Source organism: Schistocerca americana, chromosome 7 (genome assembly GCF_021461395.2).
Source record: "Schistocerca americana isolate TAMUIC-IGC-003095 chromosome 7, iqSchAmer2.1, whole genome shotgun sequence".
NCBI lineage: Eukaryota > Metazoa > Arthropoda > Insecta > Orthoptera > Acrididae > Schistocerca > Schistocerca americana.
The window spans coordinates 225,792,185-225,809,003 of NC_060125.1; the positions used below are offsets into that span (position 1 = coordinate 225,792,185).

The 16,819-nt window shown below is 41.6% G+C and overlaps 1 protein-coding gene and 1 non-coding gene across 3 annotated transcripts in view; one reads left to right on the forward strand and one right to left on the reverse strand.

Moving 5' to 3' along the window:
* LOC124622144 (protein goliath) overlaps nucleotides 1-16,819 on the forward strand; it is a 639,805-nt gene that overhangs the window by 31,043 nt on the left and 591,943 nt on the right. The gene's annotated exons all lie outside the window — the stretch shown is intronic.
* Trnat-ugu lies at nucleotides 11,881-11,954 on the reverse strand. The gene has a single exon. It is a non-coding gene; the product is annotated as a tRNA-Thr (tRNA).

A 16,819-nucleotide genomic window follows, 5' to 3' on the forward strand; every position in this document is an offset into this window, starting at 1 on the left:
ACTAAAATAAAATTTATGCGATACAAGAGAGAACTTGTAGAGTATCCACAGCGAATCCCAAACAAAGCATATTACGCACACAAGACGTCCACCAACATACCCACAACCTCGTGACTCGACTAGCCGTGACCGTGCGTGGAAAGGACACAGTGTGATAACGTGATACAGCACTTATCTCTGACCTAGACGATGAAAGTCTTCATTCGAGTCAGCGGCTTTGTTCGGATCATTCCGTGACGCTGTTTGATAAGATATGTGCATAACGCGGACTGATACCTTTGTTTTGTAAGCTGCGGCGTCAGTTGCAGGAGAGCGTTACACCACTGCAGCACACGTGACCACCTTGTTTTCTCTCAGTGACTCAACACAGCAGCTGATGATCGGCCAGGTCAAGTGTGTCTGGCGGCTTATCTCAGCGCGACATCGACTAGATCGCTTTCGGCGCTCCGTATTTTGGTATTTTGTCCCTTGTCTGGTTCCTTCATCGTGTTACACCTTCACACACAACGCACCACTAGTGTCTGGGTACACAATGCAGTCAGTTTCGTTTAGTGATCAAATTTACGCCCCACAACTGTTTGCCGTACGGTACGTGGAATTACGTAACCCACACGAGCACCACCACTGCAACTACCAGTTGCAGAAGCAAAGAGAGTGATTAGTTCCACGATGACCTTGGCTCTCCAAAATGCGGTAATATCGATGCTGGATGCTGCCTGGTGGCGTTGGTAGCGCGGTAACAGAAGTATGCAAGTGGAGCAGCAACGGACTGGGCATCACTCTAAAGCCGTCGGCACACGGACCGTGCATCCGAACGTTGAGCGCGCCGAGTTTCTAACGTCATAGCGTGGAATAGCACGTTTGGGAGTCTTTCCGAACGTGCAGAGCTATATCTGCATGTCAGATACTCTGAGCGTGCGTCTTAGCGTTGACCAATGAGATGGCACAACGCCACCCACGTCACACGCACACCGTCTCCCTTCAGTACAGAGTTGTGAGGCGCCATATTGGCATTCATTTCAAGCCAATATGTATTATATGCCGTTTCTGAGCACCAGCAAATTGAGAATCACTGGAAAACCCGTTGTTAACTGTGTGATTCGTTCCAATAAAATAATGAGAAACATATTAGTGGCAAAAGAATTATTGTAACTTGCGTATTATGGGAGTAGGCTATTTAAAGGCAGCGAGACACTGAAGATCCACCCAAAACGCATTGTTCTTGGTACAATTTGTTATAATTAAATTTCAATTAGTAACATATCTACGATTAAGGTTTTCAGCAAGGGGTAATATAATATGATTAGATATGTGGGGTGTGATGTTGGTTTAGCGTAATGAGTAGCGTCACTGTCGTGTATTGAGTTGTTTGTTGGGGCGGTAGTTCGCGTTTTGACGCTTCCAAATTTTTTTCCCAACATTCACTTTTTATTAGGTTCTGATACTTTACTATTAGTTTAATGTAAGTAAATACTATAATATTTGATGTTATGTAAATATAAGTTCACTCCCAACGGCTGAGAGAGTGGTGGAACCAAAAATCTATAACTGCAAGCGTCTGTACCCAGATTGGGCGGCTTGTGGGCAGCGTCTGTTCCTCATGTTAGAGGCGGCTGTTTCAAGAAAACCTTCTAACGCTAACAACGTTAGTCGTATTCCTGGTAGGTTACGCAAGTAATCTCCCCAACTTTGAAGAATTTCAAAAGTTACAATCTTAACGCCTGATGGAAATGTCTTTCAATAACGAAACTACCCCAGGTGGCCAATCCACCGTCGGCAACGACGCAAGCAGACCCATGGATTCTGGGGAGTCTGCAACACCATGCAAATCCAACAAGATTAAACCCAGAAAAATCTTCAACATAGCAACTCTCAACATAAACTCCCTTCTCAAAGTGGGAAAACTTAAGCACCTTACAGACCAGTTACACACGGAAGACATACAAATTGTGGCGCTACAAGAAACTCGCTTCACTGATGAAAACACATTTGAATCAAACAAATTCAGAATATTTAAAGGAAAACCTGGAAAAATTGTAATGAAGAAATGCCCTCAGCTTGGCACAGCTTTTGCTGTAAACACACAAATTCTGAACTCTGTCGAACATTTTTGGTTAACATCATCGAGAACATCTTTCCTCACTTTTCGATGTGCAAATAAAAAATACACATTAATCAATGTTCACGCTCCCATAAATGACAAAAATAATGCTAAAAATAGGGAAGAAACAGATGAATTCTGGGAAAACCTTAAGGATCATATATCAGAAATCCCAGAAAGCAATGCAAAAATACTTCTAGGAGATTTTAACGCTCAGATTGGAAAAGAAAAGAAATTCCGCGATATTGTCGGCAACTTTCCCGCACACAAACGAACCAACAAAAATGGAGAAAGGTTAATTATGCTCTGTAAGCAGTTTAAACTCAAGCTAATGTCAACACGTTTTAAACATCTTCCCAGAAAACAAAAAACCTGGGTATCTCCGATAAAGAGTATCGGAGAATTTCAAATAGATCACGTTGCCATCTCCTCCAAATGTGAAAAAGAAATATTGAACACACGTGTCCGAAAATCTCTAAACCTCGACTCCGATCACGAAAATAAAAACTAAACTGATCCCACAAAACAAACAGAAAAGCAGAAACGGTGAATATAAAACAGAAATAAAATAAATTTTGATCTTACAACCCTGAGAAATTACAACCTTAAGTCCAACTCTAACCTCAAGGATTTTCAGAAAAAACTAAAAACATTCTCCCCTTCACAAAACCTCCAAGAATTTCAGAACAACTTGATTGAGGCAACAGAAACAACCTTTCCAAAAAAGAGCAAACCGAGACACCCGTGGTGGGACAGCAACTGTAATGAAGTTCTGTATGAAAGACTTAAAGCCTGGAAAAAGTGGAACTCACATAAAACTGAAAACAACTTTGATGAATTTAAGCAAGCCAGAAAGAATGCCTCGAAAACTATTCGCAACACCAAGAGACAATATGAAAAACAACAACTGGACTCAATCGAAGAGAATTTCAAGAAATGCAACACAGCAGCTTGGTACAAAACATTCAACCAGAAACTCCGAGGATACCAGTCCCCTTGCCTAAACCTTATGAGAAATAATAAGACTCTCGCCACCAACAATACTGAAAACTGTGAAATCCTGGCTGAATATTTTGAGACAGTCCTAAACTGCCAAACACCCATCCAGACTCTGTTTTACGCAACCAGAAACATTACCAACACATTCAACACCTCCGACACGAGAAGAAATCACAAACATAATCAAAAATCTCAAAAACAGGAAAGCATGTGGAGAAGACACAATTACAGCAGAAATGCTCAAGCTTGGGGGGAAACATCAGTAGAAGCACTACACAAAGAACTTGAACAAATATGGGAAACCAAGAAAATCCCAAGTCACTGGAAAACTGCCCTAATTCACCCTTTGTTTAAAAAAGGTGACAAAAGGGATGTTAACAACTATCGTGGAATATCGCTTCTCCCAGTCCCATACAAAATTCTATCAAAAGCCCTGCTCAATCGTGTATCACCAATTATAGAGGGAAAACTTGGAGAATATCAAGCTGGCTTCAGACCAGGAAGATCCTGCGCCGAACAAATTTTTAACCTCAAAACAACAATGAACTATTTATCTACAGGGAGCAAGAAATATTTCATAACATTCATTGATTTCAAAAAAGCTTATGACTCAATCGATAGGGACACACTCATCAAAACACTTCGAGAATATGAAATAGATGAAACAACAATCACCATAATCAAAGAAACATTAACAAATACAACATCAAAAGTAAAATTCCAAGGAGAAATTTCACGGCATTTCGAGGTCAAAACCGGCGTCAGACAAGGAGGTGTGCTGTCCCCGGTACTCTTCAACTGTGTTCTGGATAAAGTCATAGCAGAATGGAGAAAACTCACGCAAAAACAGAGTTGAGAAAGTCCAAATTGGAGGGAAGTGCTACAAAGCCATTGAAACCAACTGTTTTGCCTTCGCTGACGATCTCGGCTGTTTAGCTTACACACAAAAAGACACAATAAAACAAATAGAATTACTTAAAGAAACTACTGAAAAAGCAGGCTTGCAAATTTCATTTGAAAAGACAGAAATCATTACAAATATCAAAAATCCACCAAAGAAAATAACTACGAAATACGGGAAAATACAGGTATCTAAACATTTTAAATATCTTGGTGAACTAATTCAGCCTGTGGCAAAAGGTCATCCAGCCTGCAGGGCTAGAATACAAAAACTAGAGACAGCAACTCACTACTGCAGACAAATGTATTCAAAAAAATGTATATCCAAAAACATTAAACTCAGACACTACCAGACTGTCATTAGACCGCAGATACTATATGCATCAGAAACACTGGCAAATTTTACATACGCAGAACAGATAGAAAATCGTGAAAGAAGAATTGTGAGGACAATTCTTGGACACAGGAAAATAACAGATGATCAAGGCAAGCCTGTATACAGACTAAAAAGCAACAAAGAAGTGTATACGAAGTGCAGCAAAATTATAGACGAAATTAGAAAAAGAAGATGCTCCTTTTAGGCTCACATCATGAGGATGAACCCGAATAGGCTACAAAACAAATATTTTCGTACATCGCAAATCTAAAAAATAAAAAATTATGGTTTATCAACACAGAAAGAAATGTAAAAGAAATGGACATAGATCAGGAAACAATATTTAACAGAAACCTTTTTAGAAAAAACTGAATTCATTCACGGGTTTCGGTGTGAAAATTAAGACGACTTGTGGAACTAAATGGTCTGAAGAGAGAAAAGCCGCCTTCAGCGCAAGAATGAAAGAAGTGTGGACTGAGAGAAAGAAGACTTCCCAGAAGCGCAAGAAATAACTGTTTTCACGGTCTTTAACGGCCAAATTTGTATAATAATAATAATAATAATAATAATAATAAGTTCACTTTTTTTTAGGGGTGACTTTGTTCGATTGGCTTAATCTACCTTAATCTACAGGGGAGCTTACGCTACTTGTATAAAGATAATTTGATCCTTTTTCTTTTACGCTTCGTAATTCACATGTTGCAAAGATTCTGCTACTGGGTAGGAACAGTGATCAAGTAAGACTGACCTTGGGGTTTTACTAAAATGTGGGAATGATGAAATAATGTTTCATATACGGAGAAGTATTCCAAATTTATAATGCACTGTTTGTAATGGAACTTTTATAAACCTGTGTCCTTACTGATTGGATATGGTATTTTCCTTTTCCAGGACGATGGAGGAAATGTGCGTTTTAATAGAGCTAACGTGGGAATTTTACGCGCGACCGTTGAGTAAACTGTGATTTACGAACTGGAAACATCCCTTAACTGCCGCTGGAGTGCGTTGCGATCGCGTATACCACGTTGGAGCCCACGTACCGTATGCACAAGTTGCATCGATCCTGAGCGTTCAGCAGCACGTTGAACTTGGCACGCTCAACGTTAACGTTCGACAGCATGGCCCGTGTGCCGACGGCTTAACGAAGATACGGGCTGCAAATGGGGAAAGCCACTGAGATAAGCGACTTAGGACGGGTTATTATTACGCAGAACCTGTGAACGAGTATCTCGAAACCGGCAAAGCTGGTCGAATGTTCACATGCTACTGTTGTGAGCTTCTACGGGAAGAGGTAGGAGGACAGTGAAACTACCACTAGGCGCTAAATGGGTGGACGTCCACGACGTGGAGTTCGGAGGCTTGTCTGCTCTATAAAGTAGGATAGACGCGGATCTCTGGCATCTGTGCCGAAAGAGTACAATGCTGGTTCATTCGCAAGCGTTTCGGAGCACACCGTTCATCGTACATTGTTGGACATGGAGCTCCACAATAGACCTCTACCACGCGTTCACTTGGCAACCCAACGACATCGTCAGTTACGGCTATAATGGCCACGGGACCGTCGGGGTTCGACCGTCGATCAATGGAAACGTGTCGGCTCACATTTTCGCTATACTGGGTCGATGGTAGTCTGTCATCGAGGTGAACTGCGGCTCGAAACGTGCAACCTACCACGGATGCAGGATGGTGGTTGTCGTATTAGGCTATGGGAGAGATTCTCCTGCACTTGCATGGGACCTCTGGTAGTAATAAACGACACGCTGACAGCTGCGGACCACCTGCATCACTTCGTGCTTGATGTCTTCCCCGACTGCGATGTCATCTTTCGGCAGTATAACTGTCAGTGTCTCGGAACCACAACCGTGCTACAGTGGTTTGAGGAGCGTTACAGTGAACTCACGTTGATGTGTCTGCGACCAAATTCGCCTGATGGAAATCCTACGGGAACCATTTGGGTCGCTATCGAGCGCCATCACCGCGTACGCAAATGAGCGGCCCGTTATTTAGGCGAATTACATGACCTGTGCGTAGACATCTAATGCCACATACTTCCAAAAAAACCCACCAACAAACTGCCGAATCCCTGATACGCAGAATCAATGATGTATTTCTTCCAAAGACGAACAAACAAGCTCTTAAGCAGGTGGTCATAAAGTATACCATCAGTATAGAAACACTAACAAAACTCCATAACTCAAGAAACTATCATGCGATCGTATACCAGTGGCAACAACGATTAACAAAATGACCGCCATAAGAACAATAACAACAATAATTGCTCATCAGTGGAATCGCTGCAGCCATCTAATCCAAAACAGAAATCTGAAAGAATATTGATTATTACCATCATCACAACCGAAATCACGACGTTGTCAGTTGAAAAGCTATCACTACCACCCCTAACCACAACCACCACCACCACCACCACCACCACCACCACCACCACCACCACCACCAGGTTTGAACGCAAGAGAGTTTTACTAGACACTCGTCTGCCCATCATTTCCCCTAACAAGTGCAATTCAAAGTGTCTTGACTCTATGCAACCCTCACTTTTTGAATTTGGTACGATTTTTTTGTACCAGTAACTAGTTTTCGGGTCACTGCAGGCTTAATATCAGAAGGAGGTATTACAGAAATACTTGCATCTGATTTTGAACATGGCTCGGAAATTAGTTAATGGTATAATAAATTATATCAAGTTCAGAAAGCGACTGGCTGCATTCATATCTACATAAACCGCGTAATGAAAGCTTGTCATGGGGCTGTAGGTGAAAAGGAACGGTCGTACCACAAAAATAACAGTGGAAGGAGCCCAAATCTGGCTCATTAATTGGGATGTATTCTGCATTTAAGATTTACACACAAGCAGGAAAAAGAATAGTAGCGATGTAATCGGGAGGACATAGTACCATTATGTTGACTATCAGGTTTCGCATATGATCAAGCATCAATTAAGAATAAAAGTTACAAAATGATATCAAGGAGGCCACTATAGCACTGAGACGGGCGAAAGAGAGAGAGAGAGAGAGAGAGAGAGAGAGAGAGAGAGAGAGAGAGAGAGAGAGAGAGAAATGCTAGAATTGAGTTCTGTTGAAGCATGATGGTGTGTTACATACCCGAAAAAGACGTATTTCGCAAATCTCACACAAAGCATAGCTAGAAATGAAAGTATCGATAAATGCCAGAAGAATATCATCAAACCCAGTGGGTCAACCCCCGAACCTTTAGATGTATAACACAGACGCACACTGACACAGTCGCAAACGAACAGTAGCATTTACAGAGCAATAAAATAAATTCCTAACTGAGTATGTTCCTTTATTTTATTGTACTTATCAGATAAAAGTCTACATGTCTCACTTCTATGGCCATTTTCAAGTGAGCAGTAAGTTCAGATAACTCGGAAAAATGTGTGTAACGTCCAGATTACATCTGCATTTGTACACCAATGTATCAGGTGTCCTAACATATTCTGACGCCATTTACCTAAGTGCTAAATGAAGTTCAGAATATGGACGGGCAACAGCACGTATTGGTGCATTTAATGGAGATAATGGAGTCCAAAATCATGTCGTTGTTGTTTTACTCAAATAATACTACTAAAAGCTCGGTCTTAGAAAACTCTTGGGTGTAACTGGATCGATAGAAATCTGACATGAACTGGTATTGAGTGCTTTCTGGTCGCTGTCAACTTTACTTACCAGGCAACCCTGGATTGTACGTCTGCATCTACAAAAACGAATGTGAAAACCCACTTAACGATCGCTAAAAAGTTACTCATATTTTTTAAATTATCTTCTTTATTGACATCTTAGACGGGCTAAGTACTGTATCGTCTGCTCGCTAAATTTCGTACCGACAATAAATCCAACTAATACTAGTCAACAGCATTTTATTTGTATCGGTCCAGCTACTGTTATCAGTTATCGGCAGAGCCTTCCTGGAATGTGTGTGCAGCGCCTTTTGTTTCATGGCGACGCACGTTATCTTGCATTTATCCAAATTTGGGACTGTACTAATTGGAAGTTTCGTCCAAGTTACTCCTGTTCTTGTTTTACTGAGCTCCCACGTGTACAGTGTGCATCGTAACGAATAGCGAACACTGCAGCGGGTGAAAGTATACGATAACAGAAGCATAAACAGCCCAGTAAACATCAGGCCGCTAACGAGTAGTTCGCTAGATAATTGTGCATGTGCGATAACAAGCATCCACTGACTTCAGTATGAAATACTATCCTAGTTACTGTAAGTATATTTGAAATGTTAACTTTTCGATTAAGTCAGTATGTAATTGGGCCTGAATTTCACCTATGTGGAATTATAACAAGAGTTATAATCATACTGTTTCAACACGTACTGATGCAATACACGCAGTACACTAAGGTGACAAGATTCGTGAGATAACGATTAGCACATATACAGATAGTGGTGGTATCGCGTACAGAAGGTGTAAAAGAGCAGTGCATTCGTGGAGCTGACATTTGTACTCAGATGATTCATGTGAAAATGCTTTCGACCTGATTGTGGCCGCACGACGGAAATTAACATACTAAAGGTGGAATGGTAGTTTGAACTAGACGCATAGGACATTTCATTCCGAAAATGATTAGGGAATTAAATATCAGAGATCCACAGTGTCAAGAGTGTGCCGAAAATACCACATTTCAGGCATGACCTTTCACCAAGGAGAACGCAGCGGCCGATGGCTTTCGCTTAACGACCGAGAGCAGTGACGATTGCGTAGAGTTGTCAGTGCTAACAGACAGGCAACGCTGCGTTAAATAAGCGCAGAAATCAATGTGGGACGTACGACGAACGGGTCCGTTAGGACAGTGCGGCGAAATTTGGCGTTAATGGGCTATGGCAGCAATACGACCGACAGAGGTCCTTCGCATATTTTCATACGCTTATGTCCTATGGTATTATTTTTTGGGGTAATTCTTCTGATTCAAAAAGGGTATTTTTGGCTCAAAAACGGGCTGATCGAGCTATATGTGGTGTAAGTTCGAGAACCTCTTGTCGATCCCTATTCAATAGTCTGGGAATTCTGACATTGCCCTTACAGTATATATTTTCTTTAATGTCGTTTGTTGTTAGCAATATTAGCTTATTCCGAAGAGTTAGCAGCTTTCACTCAGTTAATACTAGGCAGAAATCAAATCTGCATGTGGAATGCACTTCTTTGACTCTTGTGCAGAAAGGAGTGCACTATTCTGCTGCATCCATTTTCAATAAGCTACCACAAGGACTCAAAAAGCTTAGCAGTAGCCCAAACGCTTTTAAGTCTAAACTGAAGAGTTTCCTCATGGCTCACTCCTTCTATTCTGTCGAGGAGCTCCTGGAAGAGCTGAAACATTAAGCAAATTCCAGTGTTACATTGTTGATTTTCTTTATTTAAACTTACCAATTGTCGCCTGAATACGTTTCTTGTATTTGGTTTTATCTGTTTCTACTATCGTGTTATAATTTCATGTATTGACTCGTTCCATGACCATGGAGACTTCTCCTTAATTTGGTCCCACGGAACAATAAATAAATAAATAAAAAATAACAGCACGATATCGCCTGCAGCGCCTCTCCTGGGGTCGTGACAATATCGATTGGACCCTAGACAACTGGAAATCCATGGCCTGGTCAGATGAGTCCCAATTTCAGTTGGTAAGGGCTGATAGTAGGGTTCGAGTGTGGCGCAGACCCCAAGAAGCTATGGACCCAAGTTGTCGACAAGGTACTGTGCAAGCTGGTGCTGGCTCCAAAATGGTTTGGGCTGTCTTTACATCGAAGAGACTGGGTCCTGTGGATGTTCGACTACTTGGAGACCATTTGCAGCCATTCGTCGAAGTCATGCTCCCAAACAACTATGGAATTTCTTCGGGCCGCAGTTGTTCGCGATTGGTTTGAAGAACATTCTAAACAATTCGAGCGAATGATCTGGCCACCCAGGCCACCGGACATGAATCCCATCGGACATTTATTGGACATAATCGCGAGGTCAGCTCGTGCAGAACATTCAGCACAGGCAACAGTGTCGCAATCATGGACGGCTATAGAGGCAGCATGGCTAAATATTTCTGCAAGGGACTTTCAACGACTTTTGAGTCCATGCCACGAGGAGTTGCTGCACTACGTTGGGCAAAAGAAGGTCCGACACCATATTAGGAGATGTCCCATGACTTTTGTCACCCCAGTGTATACGAGCCAGAATCGCGGAAAAACTTATGGATGCCGCTACGATGTCGATTCCTCGGTCTTAGCTACCTGAACTGTGACGATACTTACGCCTGTAGGAAGTGGTGGTTTCATAAAGAATTTAAAGGCAACAACGTCGGGCAGAAAGCTTTTGAAAATGTTGACTGGAATACTCTCTTTCAAATTCTAAAGGTGGCAGGGGTAAAATACAGGGAGCGAAAGGCTATTTACAATTTGTACAGAAAGCAGATGGCACTTATAAGAGTCTAGGGGCATGAAAGGGAAGCAGTGGTTGGGAGGGGAGTGAGACAGGGTTGTAGCCTCTCCCCAATGTTATTCAATCTGTATATTGCGCAAGCAGTAAAGGAAACAAAAGAAAAATTCGGAGTAGGTATTAAAATCCATGGAGAAGAAATAAAAAACTTTGAGGTGAATACACTAAGCAGAATCAGGAGGATATAGGTTGCAGTAGGTACTAGGAAATGAAGAAGCTTGCACAGGATAGGGTAGGATGGAGAGCTGCATCAAACCAGTCTCAGGACTGAAGACAACAACAACAACAACAACAACAACAACGTCGGGCAGAACAGTAAGCTAGATTCGGGAGAGGTGGTCACTATGGTGCTAGCATCAGCACAGAAGGATCAGGACGAAGATGCAGGCAGCCAGTTAGGCCGGTGCTGCAGTGTAGTGCAAGCGGCTGCCGCTGCGGCGTTGCCATTGCCAGCGTCAGCCCTACTGCAGGGATAAGCCGACTCGACCCGTCGCTGAGAAATACGGCGCGAACTCAAGGCTCCGGACTCAGAAAGGAACCTAACACACTGATTTTCTTCGATTGTTGTCGTATTCGTATAGGATTTGAATGTCACTGCCTGGACATTAATTTCCTACAGCAGTACGTCAAAGTAATAAAAAAAAAAAGCTCCATAAAATCGTCTTTGAGGATAAGAAAATTTCCATACGCTCTTCGAGTATAGAATATTTCTAACGTATTAACATAGTCATCGGTAACTTGATTCGGTAGCATAAACGTCTCGTAAAGTCGCTGGGCTCCCTTTTGTATTTTTATTTAATTGGAATGCTAATTAACAAATATTGACTCATATTTTTTAATAAAATTAACATTTTTTATATATACTAAGAGGACATGTCCGAAAGAACAGATACCATCGGTGACCATGCAGTTCATTAGAACGAAATTACAATGAAATGAACACCCGTGCAGCTCATTAGAATGAAATTAACAATGAAATGAACACCCTTAGCTGCTTACAGGCGTTGGCATACGTCAACGGGGACAGATGAAAATGTGTGCCCCGACCGGGACTCGAACCCGGGATCTCCTGCGTACATGGCAGACGCTCTATCCACTTGAGCCACCGAGGACACAGAGGATAGCGCGACTGCAGGGTTTCATCTCTGGCACGCCTCCCGCTTACTTGTTGATAAACTCGGAATTGCCAGAATAATCATTTTGCGAATTTCGTGTTAGAAACGAAAAAGAAAAAATGAACTGTTTGTGGTAAAATGTCGAAAAAATTCATTTCCATGTATTCGTGAAAATATCTTTGAAATTATGCGGAAGACACGATGTGACATGATACTGGACGGTTTCTGTACGCTGGTCGGAGCTGATTCGCGTGTCTACGACCCGATTTTGCAAACGTCTCTTTGGCAACGCCTCTTCATAGCTCTGTAGACGGTTATTGTTTTCGTCTACAACCGTTCGCGCTTCGCAGCTGAAAACTGTCAAAAGCGCTGCCAGATGACGGCGATTTCCCTGTGCTGACTCGATTGGAGGAGTGTCTTAGGAATAAATAATAAATACGTTAACTTAACACATGGCGCGGTACTCTCACACACATCTCAGCGTTTATGACGTCATATCTCCTGAGCTATTTGACATACAATAATATAATTTTGTAGGTTGATTTAGCGGGATATGTGGAAACCATTTGAAAATTGTGTTGCGAGTAGATGTAGTAGCATAGAAGTAATAAATTTAAACGTCATGCATGATGGACAGTTTTTCGCGCATCTCATCGTTTATTATGTCGTACCTCCTGAACTATGATTCAGAGGTGGTCCGAACGCCCACAAGGATTGTTACCTAACAGTAAGGAATAAGTGTATTGAGGTCGGTTGGCATCGGTCCAGTGGTTTAGGTGGTGATGTGGAACATAAACGCACACATACACACATTTTTAAATATGTATAGGTTACCAATTGCGGGATTAGCAAGTACGCACAAGAAACTATAATTTTCAGGAAACATGAAACAGGAAATAAAATAGTTTTTTTTCTGGAGATTGAGAGAGTGAACAGTATAATTGATGTGTGTAATTTTTTTCATTTAACAATAAGACATTTCGAATAGCTGTATGAAATTCTGAATTATTTTCATACGACCAGTAATTAAAGATAAAATTTTACATTAATTAAAAATTATGATTCAATATTTGTTAATTAACATTTCCATTTGGTAATAAATACAGAGCATAATAAAAATAAAGCTGCTATAAACGATAATTACACCAACTATTTCACAATTACAAGACGAATTTGCTACACAATTGGCTACAGGCGACAATGATGAATAGCTAGAAATGTTATGTACTTAAGAGTGCTTGGAAATAATTCTAATTATCAAAAGACATTTTTAGAGCTGCTTTAGGAAACTGACGTCAGGGTACTGGGCTTCAAATATAATAACCAGGCTTCGCGAAGTCCCAATTAGATTCCACACTGAACAGCTTACGGAACTAGTGCATTTACTAGCCCATGTTTATGGTGAATCCCACGCACAACAAACATTCCTACCTGGCTGGAAAAGAGTGCAAGTCACTGATGTTTATAAACAAAGGTAAGAGATATGATCCACAGAAGCAGGACTTGCTGCAGGATGAGATTACTGTGCAGCACAAGATGTAGAAAAGAAAGAAGCAGTCCTGTAGCAGATGATCTGCCTGAACAACGAAGAAAACAAGACACTCCATTGACAATTCGTATGTACATGATGCAGGTGTAACAGCTGCGGTACCACCGTGACCAATAAGCAATCGAGGCGAGACGGTACACTACCAAGTACGGATTACTATTATTAAAATGCCTAAACGGTCACCCAGTTATCCCGTCCTAGTTGCAGAGCGGCTATGCAACGGCTTGCAAGGGCAACATAAATTTGATGTTCATTATGTGATATAATTATTGACTGAATTTAAATATTTAAAATACTGTCCTAATGTACTCACTAAGAGCTCAAAACTTACGTTAAAGTAAATACAGTTACTGAAGTATCACAGTCAGAATCTGTGTACAGTGTATGTCTTGAGACAGTATTAGTAATGGCTCGCATGTTATCCAGACTATAATCATACAGCATTTCAGAAACAGAGTGCTTGGCGACTTTCAACCAACTTAACTCATAATTTCAAACAGTTTCTAAACTTTTTCTCGCTGACACGCCGGTAAAATAATGAAAAGAAAAAGTTTATTTCTTATCCAGAATGAGATTTTCACTCTGCAGCGGAGTGTGCGCTGATATGAAACTTCCTGGCAGATTAAAACTGTGTGCCCGACCGAGACTCGGACTCGGGACCTTTGCCTTTCGCGGGCAAGTGCTCTACCAACTGAGCTACCGAAGCACGACTCACGCCCGGTACTCACAGCTTTACTTCTGCCAGTACCTCGTCTCCTACCTTCCAAACTTTACAGAAGCTCTCCTGCGAACCTTGCAGAACTAGGAGAGCTTCTGTAAAGTTTGGAAGGTAGGTGACGAGGTACTGGCAGAAGTAAAGCTGTGAGTACCGGGCGTGAGTCGTGCTTCGGTAGCTCAGTTGGTAGAGCACTTGCCCGCGAAAGGCAAAGGTCCCGCCCGAGTTCGAGTCTCAGTCGGGCACACAGTTTTAATCTGCCAGGAAGTTTTATTTCTTATATTTCCACTGTTTATGCAACAGAACTTCAGCATCAGACATGATCTTTTAATTTTTTACTCCTTTATTACTAACCCTTTTCGAAACATACAATGCAGACAGTATCCGCATATACCACTGAACATGCCTGAAAAATTGTATTATTGTACGTCACAGAATTCAGAAGATATGATACGTGAGTTTGATTAATTAAAGCAGTGATGCACAACCTGGGGGTAATTATCCCCTGACAGGTAGAATGGAATTTTTTGAGGATTAAAAGCTAAACGATCAGATTATGTTTCAGTCACGAAACTAACCTATTTTCAAAAGATAATTAGTGTTATCACAATTTTGTAAGACTCTAATACTGATTGTGTAAGTTATCAATAATTACTTTTCTCAACTAGTGACATTGAAAGGTAACTTGTTTGCACTATTTGACAGAATGTTGACAAAACTTAGTGTACTAACATCATTTATTTTACTATACAAGACATAAATTATACTAAACAAGTTATAGATTGAATTCCCTATAAAACTAACAGATGACTTAACACTCCACTGGGTGACGCCTGGTTGGCAAAGACAGTTTAACTAGGTGATCAGTGAGTCAAGTACTCTGACCCTAAAAATGTGGATAACGCGAGCTGATCTGACGCTGAGCAGACTTTGACTGATCAAATCTATTGAAGTTTCTCTACATAGGTGCAGCTGAAAGCAAGCGGTAATTGAGATCTGTACGTCCTGACAATGCTGGAGCAGCAGTATGTTACCCTGTGTGCTTTGTGCGCCGACTTGACTTGCAGCTGACCAGATGTGTGAGGCGGAGGAGATGAGATGTGGCGGTGGCACCTGTCAATGGATCGCGGCCACGGAAGAAATGGAAAGATATCACGGTCTAGTGATCAGGCAGACTGATCGCAATTTACTCTCAACCAGAGCCCTGAAATCGTGGTAGAGTTCAGTGTATGACACACCCGTTCGCTGGTAGTACTAAGGACCAATTTGGCTCACTTGTACGACAGAGTGCACAAGGATACCAAAAGTCAAGACTGGTAAACCAAAAACGAATGAGTGTGCCCTCAGTAAACGAGTAATCCAAGATGTTTGAAGTCACTCTGTAAGTACAGTAAGAACTTAATCACAGGCTCCCCATTCTAAACTACTCGCAAGTGAAGTCAGTCTCAGGACAGGCCCCAAGTACCAACCAAACATGCCAGAGCTCCGACCATAAGTGCTTATCAGACCATAGTCAGAGTGCTTCCCACCTATCTAGAAAAAAATTCCTGTTTCCCACAAAGTACACACACCATCTTCACAGTGTCTTGAGCTAATCACAAGGCTCTAGAGGCGCTAAATCTCTCCCACACGACAGCACAAACTCATGTCGAACCAGGGCAAGAGCTAAGATACCTGTGCCTCTGAAAAGAAAAAGAAACCGCCAATTACTGCCTTTTCTTAAGTTTTCGCAGAGGGGAAAAAGATGATTTTCTCTGAAGTCGTATCCCTTCCCACAGCAACAGGTGAATAGATATAATCTCAAAGATCTTTATCTAAATCGCCTGTCTTGGAGCTTGATAATCCTATCTATGAGGGGTAATAAAGATACTATCTCTAAACGTTTCTCAGATGCCGTAGTTTTGTTATACAACAGGGACCGCCGAGGGAAGTGGCTTACTGGTCTTCTTGCAATGTCAACAAACATGAAAACATGTGAATTTCTATTATGCTTGGCTCTGCACACAACGCCCAATTTATGATTCCACTGTCTGGACGCTTTCCTTTAGACTGTCGCCCCTGCCCAGCCTTCTGCTGGCGCCGCGGCAGGTATCACGGTATTGTTCTGCTGGAGCCCTGTCCCAACAAGGAGCTGCCCTGTCTGCCCTTGACCTGTCCAGCAAGATTTACTAAGGGGTAGGCTCGCCGCCAATTGCTTTCAACTCCCAGCAAGCCATTTCTATGAACCATAAAAATACCTCATGCTTTTAGCGCCCTACCAGGCTCCATCAACGTCTGCTCAGGCCATTAACTTTCTGGAGTCTCGCTCAAAGTGCATCAGGTTGTAATAAAATCTTTAATAATTTTCTGTATGCGAAATGGTGAGAGAGTAACTTGTCCTCTCTCAACATTAACACAGTGGAGGTTATAGGTTCTTCAGATAGTACATCCATTAGAGACATGTTGTGCTTTGTCCTGTACATCACTGATAATGAAAGTGAGACATACACACAACAAATTCTAAATGTCCCAAAAAAATTGCTTCTCCAAGTTGTCGATAGTACCTGCAGTAGACAAGAAATTCTTCATTACTCGCTTTGAAACAGACAAATGAATTAA